This window comes from Drosophila melanogaster, chromosome 2R (assembly GCF_000001215.4).
Source record: "Drosophila melanogaster chromosome 2R".
In the NCBI taxonomy this organism is placed as follows: domain Eukaryota; kingdom Metazoa; phylum Arthropoda; class Insecta; order Diptera; family Drosophilidae; genus Drosophila; species Drosophila melanogaster.
The window spans coordinates 17,173,072-17,186,492 of NT_033778.4; the positions used below are offsets into that span (position 1 = coordinate 17,173,072).

The following is a 13,421-nucleotide window of genomic DNA, read 5'->3' on the forward strand; positions in this document are numbered from 1 at the left end:
AGATGGAATGCAAGTACGTGAAGAAATTCACGAAAAATTACGATAGACGCCGGGCGAGGCTGATGCACACAAAATTGCAAATCGTGGCCGGAACGAAGACGCAGACCACGGCCAGATGGGGCCAAGATGGAGGAAGATGAGTCGCCTTGGCCAGGAGAAAGGTTCACTTGCATCCAAAAGGGAAACCTCGCCATGCAGCATTTATTGCCAGCGAAGCGTATTTGGCACATTTGATGCGGCGCATAATGGGGAACGCCATTAAATGTCCATTGACATGGCAGCTCAGGTCCTTTGGCCAGCACAGTGGGGCAAGAGAGGAGAGAAGAAAGGTGAGAAATAAATTGTGAATCTATTGAACAGTAGTATTACATTTTACAATATTTTCTTATCAAATATTTTACTTATTTAATTTTGAGCTTATCAGTTAGTTGCATATTTTTAAGTATTTTTTACCCACTGTGACCGCTGTGTGGACAGTGGTGCAGTGGTCCATTGCTGCAGCGGTGGTGCATCGCAAATCGAATGCGAAACGAGCGTAAATCGTGACCAGCAAGGATCTGCTTAGTTTTCTTATTAGCTGCGATTACATTTTATGTTTGTTGTTGGGTCAACATGGCGTATACTTCACTTCACTTGGCTGGCAGGGGTTTGTGTGCGCGTTATATACAGTTTGTATGCTTAACCAAAGTCACAGTTGTTTTTCTGAGAGCTGCAGTTGTTGGTTTTGCACTTTGCTGGCAACGATTTCCAGCAGCTTCTTGATTTTCGTTCCCTTTTCTTTTCTCGATTTTTTTCCTGTACGTGGCCAAGTTGCAAAATGTCGAAAGTCGTCGTCGCATCAAATATGTTGAAAAGCAATTGGCAGGCGTTGCTACCGAACGCCCCTGTCTACTAATGCGCTGCTGTTGGAATTTCTTCATTGAGTACGTGCATTAAATATCAAATCACAAAGAAAAATTCCTTCTCACTGGCTGGCCGAAAATTAAATGCATTTCTGCCGTTGGATACTTGCAGGCGCGCGTTCGACTGTGCAGCAATCCATTGGTTCATCGCAGTTTATCCTCGATTTTTCCTGTTTTAATTGCCGGGGCTTCATTTGTAAGGCAAGTGGTTATACGTACATACATGTGGCGTATGATTGTGGAAATCAATTTCCTGAAGCAGAGCCAACCGCAATCGGTAGACAAAACAAAGAGACATTCAACTACAGCAATGCATATCAATTGCCGCTGACAATTTCAAATAGAAAACGTCTCAGCATGCCAATACAAATGAATGAACAGCAAGGAAAATTCCGAGGAGCGGGAAAGTTGAAAGCAGCAAGGACACAAAATGCTGCCTGTCAACGGCAAACTGCAAAACAAAGTTCTGCGGGAAAAGAGTGAAAAAATCTGCATGGGAAGGTAAAGGTACCCTGTATTTAAAAAAATAAATTTTCCTCTTCTTATTTTTATAAAATGTGTAATGGATGTGTAATCATCGCTTGCCAGCCGCTCTTAATCATCACTTTATGATGACTTTTTATTTATTTTCGATACATTTAAATATATTTGCATTTTTCTATATTGGTATCATCATACACTCCAGTTTCTAGCCAAACCCTGGGTAACCATATTGAAATGTAACTGCGATTGAGTTTTGGCTCCCCACTAACACAACCAGTTGCTGTCGTTTTGCTCTTCTATTATTTTTTCCATTGTCAATTGTCAATGAGTTTTCAATTGCCGCCAACTTGCATGTTCTGAAGATGTCCCTTCACTGCATCCACTGGTCCCGAGCCGCCAATTGGGATTGGTTCTTGCTTTTGACAGTCTTGGAGCCGCCAGCCGCCATCCCCAGCCCCAACCCCTTCTCACCATCCATTTTAGACCCTGTCAGTGGCAGGGCAGCTAATTCGCTTGTTTGTGGTTGCGATGGCAAAAAGAACTGGTAAAATAAGTCTTTGTTTTGACAGCGGAAAATAGGGGCGGAGTGGCTATGGGGGAGTGGCAGCTAGAGCGGCGAATGAGCCACCTTCCGTCAGCTACTGACATCGTTTTCCTATCCGCAAGTGTCGTCGAATGATAAATGGTCGCGAATTTGTTAAAATATCGCGTGCTTGCGACTCTTTCTCATCATTTCAAAGTAGGTGTTGAAAGAGGGCGGTGACACGCCCATTTCAATGCTAATATGAAATGAAAACACACTCGATGGCTGACAAGAAATGGGAATTGAAACTATCAAATGTCTGAGTGGCTTAAACAAGAAAAATGGGAATATTCAAGAGTTTATATTCAATTTTTTCATAAAATAGGAAGCTACTTTATGTGTGTAAGCATTTTTGTTTTCCAAGACCATTTTTCAAAATGCGTTTATATGAATGCTATAACACATCCTTCAGCACTGCAAATGCCATTTACTTACCCCAATTCGAGGGATATTGGCTAAATTTTGCATAGATATTTCGCGGCAGCTGTGCAAACTCGCGGTGACCAGCTGGTACACAAAAATCGAAGGCCTATGCTGCCACCCAAATAAGAGGCGAATGTAACTGCTTATTGTTTGCTGCACTCGCATTTCCAATTCCCATTTCCAAACAAATGAAAGGCAAGAGGAAAAGCCGTGCCGTGCAAAAATTTTCAATTGAAACCCATTGATGAGTCTATATCTTGTGCCAGACTGTAGTCCCCCTATTTTTTTTTTTTTTTTTTTTGGTCCACATATGTTTGTGTCAGCACTGCCAGCGGGTGGTTCGAACATTTTCCGAGTCATCGGCGGGCGGTGGGTACTATTCTTTTTCTTTTATTTTAAGGGGTTTGGGGCACAAGGCCGCGGCTTTTGTTGACATTCGCGATGCGGACGCCCACGTAGAGGCAATTAATTGGAAAAAATGTGCAAATAGAGTGGCGTTGAATGGAGAACTGGATCCGGTTCGCGGTAGCAGGTGGCCTCAGTTGACTTAACCTCCATTCCCGCATCCATACTCATTTTCCCCGACTGCGTCTAACCCCACTGCCGTTTCCACAGCTCAATGTCTTTGAGCTGCTGTCTCCGAAAAAAGCGAAAATAAAGTGCTGTCTTTCTCAAATGTCATTTGTTGCTGCTAATAGCCTAACATTTAGCATGTTTCTTTCCTGCCTCAGGGTATAACTTTTTGTTGAAGAAGCTGCAACCCATTGGGCTCAAATTCTAATCACTGGGAGTATCAGTGAACTAAGTATATATTTAGATGTATATTGTTCAATCAAGGTTATTATTTAGAATTATTAGAATTATTAGGTAGAATTATTTTTCCTATTATAAAAATCTTGTAATAGGGCTTAAGCGAGTTGTATGAGTATCTTGATATACACACTTTGTGAATAGTTGTGATGCCTCACTGCTTTGACATCATTGTAATGGGGTTCGCAAATAAGAATCATATATACACTATTTAACTTCATTTATTTCTTCATATACAAAAATCACGTCTGATCGCTATGACCGCAAAATTACAATGGAGAAAGAAAGAATACAGTTCAGTTCAATTAGCATCGATATATAAAATGTTAATCCGCTGTTAAGACAGCTGAAGCACCGGGTGACTCCGCTCATAATCCGTACATGCCGCCCGCCAATGCGTCGTCCAGCATGAAGGCTCCTTGTGATTCTTGATCCGTGTGTTGATCATAATTATGTTGAAATCGGAAGTGGACAAAGCTTTGTGATTGACCTCTTTTGAATGCCAGATTTCGTCTTTAATGTAACTACTCTGACTAGCGAGTCCGATCCAGGGTGCAGTTCGACGACTCGGCCTATAGTCCATTTAGCTGGTGGTAGATTATCATCCTTTATAATGACTAAGTCGTTGATGCTAAGATTATCTTTGATTTGGCACCACTTTGGCCGAGTTTGCAAGTGTGATAACCAATCACGAGACCATTGAGACCAGAATTGTCGCGTCATGTGTTGTTGTGCGAGAAATAGTTCACGCAAAGGCTTATTATTCGGCCGACCTTGTGGCGGTGCCAGTAGTGCGTCACCAATTAAGAAATGTGCTGGAGTTAGTACTTCTAAATCGTCAGGGTCGGCGGTTAGCGGGCAAAGTGGACGTGAGTTCAAACATGCTTCAATCCTGATCAAAACTGTAGTAAGCTCCTCATACGTCTGCTTGTGGCTGCCGACGATCCGTTTAAGATGATGCTTCATTGCTTTCACGTTTGCCTCCCAGATGCCACCAAAATTGGGAGAATATGGAGGTGTGAAATGCCACCTTGTCCCATGTTGACATGTCGATTCGTTTAGGGCTGCCTTGCAAGTGATGGGCTGGTTAAGCGATGTACTCGCGCCAACAAAATTTGTGCCGTTATCACTATACATATGTTGAACTTGTCCTCGACGTCCGGTGAATCGCGTAAATGCTTGCAGGAAGTGCTCTGTTGAAAGTCCAGTGACGGCTTCCAAGTGGACCGCCTTGGTTGCTAAGCATATAAAAATGGCTACATAGCCTTTGTAGGTGGTTGATCCTCGTACACGCGCGGCTTGAAGTTCAATCGCACCAGTGTAGTCAACTCCTGTTGTAATGAACGGACGAGTTGGGGGGTTGACTCGATGTAATGGCAAGTCACCCATCAGTTGCTTCGCTACGACTGGAGCTACCTTAAAACATGTGACGCATTTCCGGATGATTCGCCTGACTGCTTGTCTGCCTCTGGGAATCCAGAATTTGTAGCGTATGTGAGCCAGTGTTAATTGAGCGCCGCCATGTAGAGTGAGCTGATGAGAGTGTTGAATTACCAAATCTGTAAATAGGTGACAATGAGGTAATATAATTGGATGTTTTCGAGAAAAAGAGAGATTTGAATGCTTGAGACGGCCACGAATCCTCAAGATATTGTTGTCAAGAAACGGTGTAAGATTTGAAAGTGTGCTACGGGGTGGTAACGGCTTGTTCCTTTTAAGCGCTTGGATGTCGGCGTGAAATGTATCGGATTGTGCAAGGCGAGCTATGCAGCATAGGGCCTCATCCAGCTCGTCAGGAGAGAGTGATCCGTGACTTCGTTGTGCTCGAGCATGAGCATTGTGGCAGAATCGTAACATGTATGCCGTGACACGTAGCAGTTTTGTATACGACGAGAATCGGTCAATAATAGAATCCTTTGTGTCTGACAAGGTAGTGAAGGCTCTAATTTTTATGGATTTGGCCTCCAGATCCCGTTCTTCTGGATTGAGCAATTGTGATTGCGTGTTTGGCCAAATATTGTGTGGTTTGCATAGCCAGGATGGGCCATGCCACCAAATATCAGGTATTTGGCTCGGTGGTAAGCCTCTGGTTGCGCAATCTGCTGGGTTTTCCGATGTGTCTATGTGGTGCCACTGAGCCGCTGAGGTGTGGTCGAGAATGTAAGACACTCGGTTGGCTACAAACGTTTTCCACCTAGTAATGTCTCCTTTAATCCAGTGCAGAACAATGGTAGCATCGGTCCAGTAAAAGGTAGATATATGTGCATTGGTCCATCGGTTATTCTCCAGCACCCATTTGGTGAGTTTGGTAGCTAATACTGCACCGCATAGCTCAGTGCGCGGTATTGTTAACGGCTTGGTTGGCGAAATTTTTGATTTTGCGACGATGAGCGTTGTATAGAAAGTCCCATCAGACTGTTGGGTGCGTGCATACACTGCTGCTGCGTAAGCACTGGAGGATCCATCGCAAAAGGTGTGCAGTTGTATCTCACTACTAAATAGTGGCGTAAATTTGACGCTGCGTGGTATTTTGATCGTCTTAACCTTCATTAGTTGCTGTCGAAATTGTTGCCATTTGACGGCAATGGTGTTGGGAACTGGCTCATCCCAATCCAGTGATGTACTCGATCCGTCCTCGCGATATTGCTTCGCTAGTGTGATTTCTTTCAATATAATCTTTGCTGAAATTACAACTGGAGCGATTAATCCAAGAGGATCAAATAAACGTGCTATGGTCGATAGGATTTCTCGTTTTGTTATACCGGCTGGAGTATTTGCTAGTAATTTATAAGTGAAGCAATCTTGCTTGGGCAACCAGTACATACCCAGTGTTTTGATGGTGTCCGCATTGTCCCAACTGAGGGATGTCTGCTTGCATCGATGCTCGAGAGGTATCGTTGCCATCAGATCCTGGTCATTACTAGCCCATTTTCGTAGCTCCATGCCAGAGGATTTTAAAGCTAGCATAGTTTGCAAACTTTTCCGTATTGCTGCCTCTTGTGAATGATCGCCTGAGAGAATGTCGTCGACATATATCTCATTTTTGAGAACGTTGGATGCCATAGGATATTTTGTCTGTGTGTCTTCAGCTATTTGATGGATGACTCTTATAGCTGTATAAGGTGCAGACGCTGTTCCAAACGTGACGGTAGTTAAGCAATGCTGTTTGATGACTCCATCCGCCGCCCGCCATAAAATCCTCTGGTACTGCGTGTCATCAGGGTGGACATTGATACAGCGATACATTCGTTGTATATCGGCAGTGAAAACAAACTGATATTGTCTCCAATTCAAGAGAACGGCTGGCAGATCATTTTGCAGCGTGGGACCTACACATAGTACATCGTTTAACGATCTGCCATTTGAGGTCCGGGCCGATGCGTCAAAAACGATACGTTGTTTTGTGGTGAGGCTTTCTTCTTTGAAAACTGCATGATGTGGTAGCACGCATGATGCAACATGCCGACCGTAGGAATCCGTGGTTATGGTTGAGTTTTCGCTCGTCTCTGCCAACGTGATTTGACCTAGTTGAAAATATTCTTCAATTCCTTTGCAGTATCTGATCCATTTGTCTGGGTCCCTTTGAAGGCGCCTTTCGAGTTGAAGATATCTGTTCAGGGCGATCTGATGAGATTTTCCGAGCGTCATACTGGGGTCAAAGTTCCTCTTGAATGGCAAACGGACTTGATAACTGCCGTCTGGTTGACGTTGATGGGTCTGCTTAAAGAAAGACTCGCACCATTGATCTTCTTTGGAGAGCTTTGGGCGTTCTGGAACTGATTCTACCTCGCAAAATACCTTAAGCAGCTCTTCGGAGTTTATTATGGCATGATTACATCGAATGTGGCGTGTAATATGCGTGTTGCCAACATTGCCTAACAGAACCCATCCGAGTTGAGTATTCTGCGCTATGGGTTCGTTTGGCAAGCCAATCTTAGTTCCAGGCAACAAGAGTTGTGCCATAAGGTCGGCTCCAAAAATGATATCGATTCGCTTGGATCTATAATAATAGGGGTCTGCGAGCGTGAGACCATGGATATGACTCCAGTTTCCTGCTGGAAAACTTTGACTTGGCATGTGTGATGTCAACGTGTTCAAAACATAAGCATCGTCGACCTTTAACGAGAAATTTGGGTTAGTTGCTGTTTGCACCGAACAACTTACGATGAATTTGCAGCGTCGTCCTGAATCTTGACCGACTCCGGTGATTGAAGTGCGAGTTGTGCTTCGGGAGAGCTGGAGAGACTGTACAGCATGCTCCGAAATGATAGTTGCTTCCGATCCTTGGTCAAGAAGCGCGTTTACCGTGGCCTGGCATCCTGTCTGTGTGTTACTGAGTACAACCCGAGCTGTTGCTAGTAGTACCTTTCGATGAGTCATAGATGAAGTTGTAGTTGACATGCACTGTAGAGTCGGCTTGGCATCTGAACTGGCTGCTGAACTTTGGCATGATGTCGAGGAGGGTATCAGCGTTGGCTGTGTTGCTGGAAAATGTAACATCGTGTGATGACGTTGACCACAATGAAGACAATTCTTGTTGCTGGGGCAGCTTGCTTGTGTGTGCGATTTTCCCAGGCAATTGAGACACAATTTTGCCTTGCTGGCCACTTCCTTCCGTTGGTAGCAATCCATTGAAAGAAATTGCGGACATCTTCGAAGTATGTGTAAGTTGCCACAATGATAGCAAGCGGACGCGGAAGCACCCGACCTGGTGTGGGCGCTGTGCACACGCACGCGTTTAGTACCGTCTGAAGTTTCATTTGACTGTTTCATGCCGCTGCACGCGTTACGGCTTTCAATAGCGTCTAACGTAACAAGTCGATCATTGAGGAACTGTTGCAGATCTTTGTATGAAGGAACGTCAATCTTGCTGCCCAGATGATGCTCCCAAGCTGTGTGAGTGTCTTTGGGTAGTTTGGTTGTTAGATAATGAGTCAACCAAAAATCTCCTCCCTGTAGTGGCGCCTTGACGGTATTGCAAGCGGCAATGCAGACGTTGACTGTACTAACCATAGACCGTATGTCAGCAGATTTTTCTTTCGAAAGATTCGGTAAGTTGTAGAGCATGTTCATGTGGCTGGCGAACACAATTCGTGGGTTGTTATATCGTTGTAGAAGTGTGGTCCAAGCGACTTCATAGTTTGCTTCAGTTAAAGCGATTTGGCGAATGTCGTTGTCCAGGCCTACTGGTAATGCTTCCTTTAAAAAATGGAACCTTTGAATCTTATCCAGACGCTCATTATTGTGAATTAAGCGTAAAAATGCATCATGAAAACTTGGCCAGTCCGCGCAGTTGCCAGAGAATTTCGGAACTGGTAATTTTGGCAGTGGTATCCGTACTTCCTCTACATGTGTTGTTATTGTAGAGTTAGCTGATTCGTTGTGCGTCACTGTGCCTGGATAAATTCGTTTCTTTTCTTCGGCCACGAAACAGTAAACTTCCATGCCCAGGTCTTCGAATTGGCTGATTGTATTTTGTTGCTTATACACACTTTCTTCGTAGTCTGCCATGCATATAAGTGTGTGATGCGCCTGATGAAATTCTTTGTTAAACTCGTCGATTTGATTCAAACGTTTTTCGAAATATATTTCCGTTTTCCGCGCACTCGAGTCTTTTTTCACATTACTGAACAAGCGCTTCAAAGACTCAATGCGGTCAGTTTGAACTCGCACCAGTTGATCAAATTTCGACATTGTTTATACTGACGTTGCTCCACTGTATGTAATATGCACAAATGCTCGTATGTTATCGGTGTTCTTCTTTGACGTCTTGTTTTTTGAGTTGGCAGAGATTCCGGCAAATCTAACGGAATCGAAGGGCAACGGGACTTAGCTCTGTCGTGATGAGAGCGAGCGCGAACGTTTGCGTATACTGCTCTGTCGTGATGAGAGCGAGCGCGATAGAAAACGTAGGCACGGTGATTTATCTGGATGAAGCCGACCACGAAGATAAAATTGCCAAACAGCTTTTAGCAATTATTAATTATGATTCTTATGAGCAAGGTTCCCCTCATGGGCCACCAATGAATAGTTGTGATGCCTCACTGCTTTGACATCATTGTAATGGGGTTCGCAAATAAGAATCATATATACACTATTTAACTTCATTTATTTCTTCATATACAAAAATCACGTCTGATCGCTATGACCGCAAAATTACAAGAGAGAAAGAAAGAATACAGTTCAGTTCAATTAGCATCGATATATAAAATGTTAATCCGCTGTTAAGACAGCTGAAGCACCGGGTGACTCCGCTCATAATCCGTACACTTTGCTGTTAGGTTATTCTAGCACAATTTGTTCTGAAGTTTAAATACCATTAGGCTTTGAAAATATTTATAGAGTATACCCACGTCTTTTAGTGTCACCACCTTCATATAGCTCCTTAGGCCAGTGGAATGCAGTTTGTCGATGGTTTAGGAGCTTGGTGATGGAGGAAATAAGCGGGACCGAGGGCGTTCCCCGAACTTTTCGTCGCTGTCAATGGCTTTTGTCTCGTGGCGCGCCAAAACTTTTCTAATTAAGTGGCAACGCCGGGTAGCCGGAATACGTTGAAGCCCCAAGATGGGGTTGGTATGGTAGGCGGTTAGGGGCGGTTCGGGTTCTGGCCACTTGTCCAGTTGGCCTACGAGCGGTCGCATTACAATAAACTGTTATGGGTGGACTTTTAATGACCAGCTGGCTGCTCAGTGCTGGCTGCATTTTCCCCAACCGATGGGCGTTCGGAAAAGGGGGCGTGTTAATGGTTATCGCTGTTGTTGCTGCGGTTGGCCAGCATTAGTTACAAAATGTCGTTAGCCAAATTATTTGCCATGTTGGCGGAAAATTTTTTATGGTTTTATCAGAGGAAAGTCGTGCAGCGTGGATCGCGGGTCATGGGGGGCATTTCAGAGCCTTGCACGACTAATTGCAGTTGAAATTTTGTTTTATGCGCACGCGGCACATTAAGTTTTATACGTTGTGTCGCATTCGAGGGAAAACGGCGGATGGGGTGGAATTTAACTAGCAAACTGTTAAGCCTGATAATTAACTTGAGTCCAGTTATAGTCACAGGAAATATGACATTTGGAAAGTCCACGAAAAGTGGGCGAAATCTTATCACAAAGCATTTTACGAGCCATTTGAAGTGATTTTAAGAGGAAAGTTTTGGTCAAGTGGGGAGATAGACATCTTAAGTGGCTGAAAATCATAAACACATTTGTATGCTTTCGGGTCGTGATGAAAAGTATACATCAGTCCAGGGTGGAAATGGGGTTTACTTGGAATTGAAAAAATAATTAACAATTATGAATTTCCAATTTATGGATTTAGCCAACAATCCTATATAGATCTGATTTGACCTGTTTCGACTTTGTGTACTACACCATTCCGGTAAGAAGGCTGCGCCGAAAAGTTTATAGATTTATTTGAATAATTTATGGCACTCTTTCATTACTTTTTCACCTGGCTGAATATGAAACTTTTCATATATTTCCGGCCCTGTCTGATTGTCTAACCTCCATCCAATCGGTTGGCGTTCGTAAGCCGAAAGCTTTAAATATTTAACCGCCGCTGCATGCGGCTCCCATTTCAGATCCAGTTTTCCGGCTTTTATTGCCGGCGTTCCTGGCTGCCAGCAAACCGCATGCTGTTGTAGATTAAGCCACAAGACTTTCCCAGAAATTCACTCCAATAACGGCACATGCACGGCCAGAAGGAGCGGCAGTGCCAGACTCTATTTATAGTTTGATGTTGGATTTTATTTTCAGTGTTCTGGTTGCTGTTATTTTTCTCTTTTTTTTCTGTACCTCGATTAAAGGGCCGTGTGTGTTGCCTGGAATTTATATTATTGCATGCCAGAGACTGACGCTAGTCGGGCTCGAATTTCCTCCCCTTTTTTTTTGGGGCGCCTTTGTGTTTCGGGTAGCGAACAAATCGCAACATTACAGCCCCATGTTGTACTAGTTTTTTTATTGATATTTGCGGCTTGCAATTGTTGCGCTTTGGCATTCACATTTGTGTAGCACACTTTTTGGCCTTGTTAAACCAGGACTTTTGACTTTCGGCCATCCGGCGGCCTTCCAGCATATTTATTGGTATCAGTGCGAGTGCTCAATTAAATTCCGCTCACCTGTGAGGGGATCATCCTTCAAGGGTTCTCGGATATAAATCAAATAATATACATGCAGAACTTTCCCTACCATCAAACTACTTTGAACTTTGTGCAAACTTCAATATAACTAATTCGTAAGTTGAAGTCAACACATTTCTTTACATTTTCATTAAATAAGCTTAACGAAAAAGTTCATATTTTCTATACCATTAATCAATCAGTGATATATAGAATAATTTCTTTTTGCACAGTGTATGCACAGTTTTCCAGGCCAGGAAAAACGTGATGCCATTCGATTTTTTGCCAGCTTAAAAACTCATTCATCAATTAAATCGACACATTCATCAAAACAATTTCCCCCACGTTGATGTCAACATGGCTTCACTGTGGTGACGTCAATGGAGCACGTGTGGAGTTCACTGTACATATGGAGGGGGGGGAGCAGTGGAAGTGGGCGGATGACATTGCGAAATGGGCCTCTGACTTTTGGCATTTCATTAGTCTGCATGCGGATTATGAAGGCCCATGAATGTCGAATTGGTGAGGTCAACTGTGCGACTTGTCAAATGGGAATTTATTTGACTTTCGTTCCAAAAAGTGATTGAGAGGTCTTCGTGCGAAGGGGTTTCATTGGAATTTACTAAACTTTAAGTTGAGCAGAGTACGTGATGTGAAGGAGTTCCATTCCATTAGCATGCCTTACATCATTTTTCATTTACGTTCCATGTTCCAGACAGGAAAAAAGTCAATTTTTTTTTTGTTTTTCTTTTTGGATGGTGTTGTTGCGGCAACTTAAGGACTTCACACTTAATTGCTTTTTCACGCCTCTCGCCACCCGGAAGGAATATCTAATACTCCTGACGTTCCGCCATTGACGTGCGCCCACTGACAGCAGCTGTCAGCTCAGTTTGTATTCACGGCGAAGACAGCACCATCCAACCACCCATCCGCCCAACCACCCACTCCAGCATTTTCCTCCGCGTCACAGCCATGGCCTGCAAATTGCTCATTTCAAGGCTAATTTGTTAGCATATGTAGACACTGGAGAAGATAAAAGACAATACACAGGAAAATACTTACCACCGATTGAGCCATTTCTTTATTACTGCGAAGAATGCAAATTCCTGTTAAATATTGTAAACACAAATGGATCGATTTCCTTGTACAATTTAAACACCAAAATTCAAAAATTACATAACTCTCTGATCATGAATGCCTAGTTTCTTTCCGTGTAAGCAGCTGAAGACAGCGCATAACTTGTCCGCCAAGGTGGACCAAATTTGTCAGGCAACAGATGCAAAGCCACGCTTCCCCTTGCACTTAATTACAGCGCAGTGTCAGCTAAATAAATTTATTTACATAATTTTAATTAAACAAGCGAACGGAAACTGTCACCCCAAAAGTCAGCCTGTCTGTCAGGGTCAAGTATGCGTATGTCTGTCTGTCTGTCTGTCAAGGTGACATCGGTGAGAAGTGGCGGGGCAGGGGTGACCACCACCCACCGCCCAAAACCACCTGGGTGGAGTGAAGATGAGGTTTCCTTTTTCAGGGGTGGATATGCTGCCAATTTTGGTGTGCTTAACGATATAATTAGATTGTTTTGTGGATGGTTTTTTTCGTATTTTTTCCCCGTCTGCTCACCGACTGTGATTTTCAATATGCCAGGCAGGCAGGTGAACTTTATCCCACCACCCACTTTCGTAGTCTGATGTTTCCTTTTTTTTGTGTCCCGCTGGAAGTTGCGGAAAATTGGGGTGACAAACCTCATTAATTACAAATGACTTCATTTCTTTTGTTTAGCGAGCATTCAGAGGATTCCCATTCAGCGAGTCTCTGAGGTGTGAAGTGTGTATGTGTGTGCGTGTGTGTCTGGGTGAGTGTTTGTTTGTGTGTTGTGACAGCTGAAGCGCAAAGGGCAATGGATATTTTCCCTGGAAGTGCTGGCCAATTATCATGTTGATGGCAAGTTTAGTAAGTGAGCCTCTGGAATGGGCAATGAACCTTTCTAGTCCCTTGGGGATGTTAGAATATCGAAATGCGTGTGATGCAGTAAGGAATTATGAGTATCTCAAAAGTGCGATTCTAAATGCATACTTCATTCGCTGATTTATATTCTGAATAAATATAT

At 43.6% G+C, this 13,421-nt stretch overlaps 1 long non-coding RNA gene across 1 annotated transcript, besides 1 other annotated feature; it reads left to right on the plus strand.

Moving 5' to 3' along the window:
* Positions 1 to 3,338: 3,338 nt before the first annotated feature.
* Positions 3,339 to 9,470: a mobile genetic element.
* Positions 9,471 to 12,024: 2,554 nt separating this feature from the next.
* On the plus strand, positions 12,025 to 12,524 carry lncRNA:CR44387 (long non-coding RNA:CR44387). The gene has a single exon (NR_124593.1). It is a non-coding gene; the product is annotated as a long non-coding RNA:CR44387 (long non-coding RNA).
* The last annotated feature ends 897 nt before the right edge of the window (positions 12,525 to 13,421 follow it).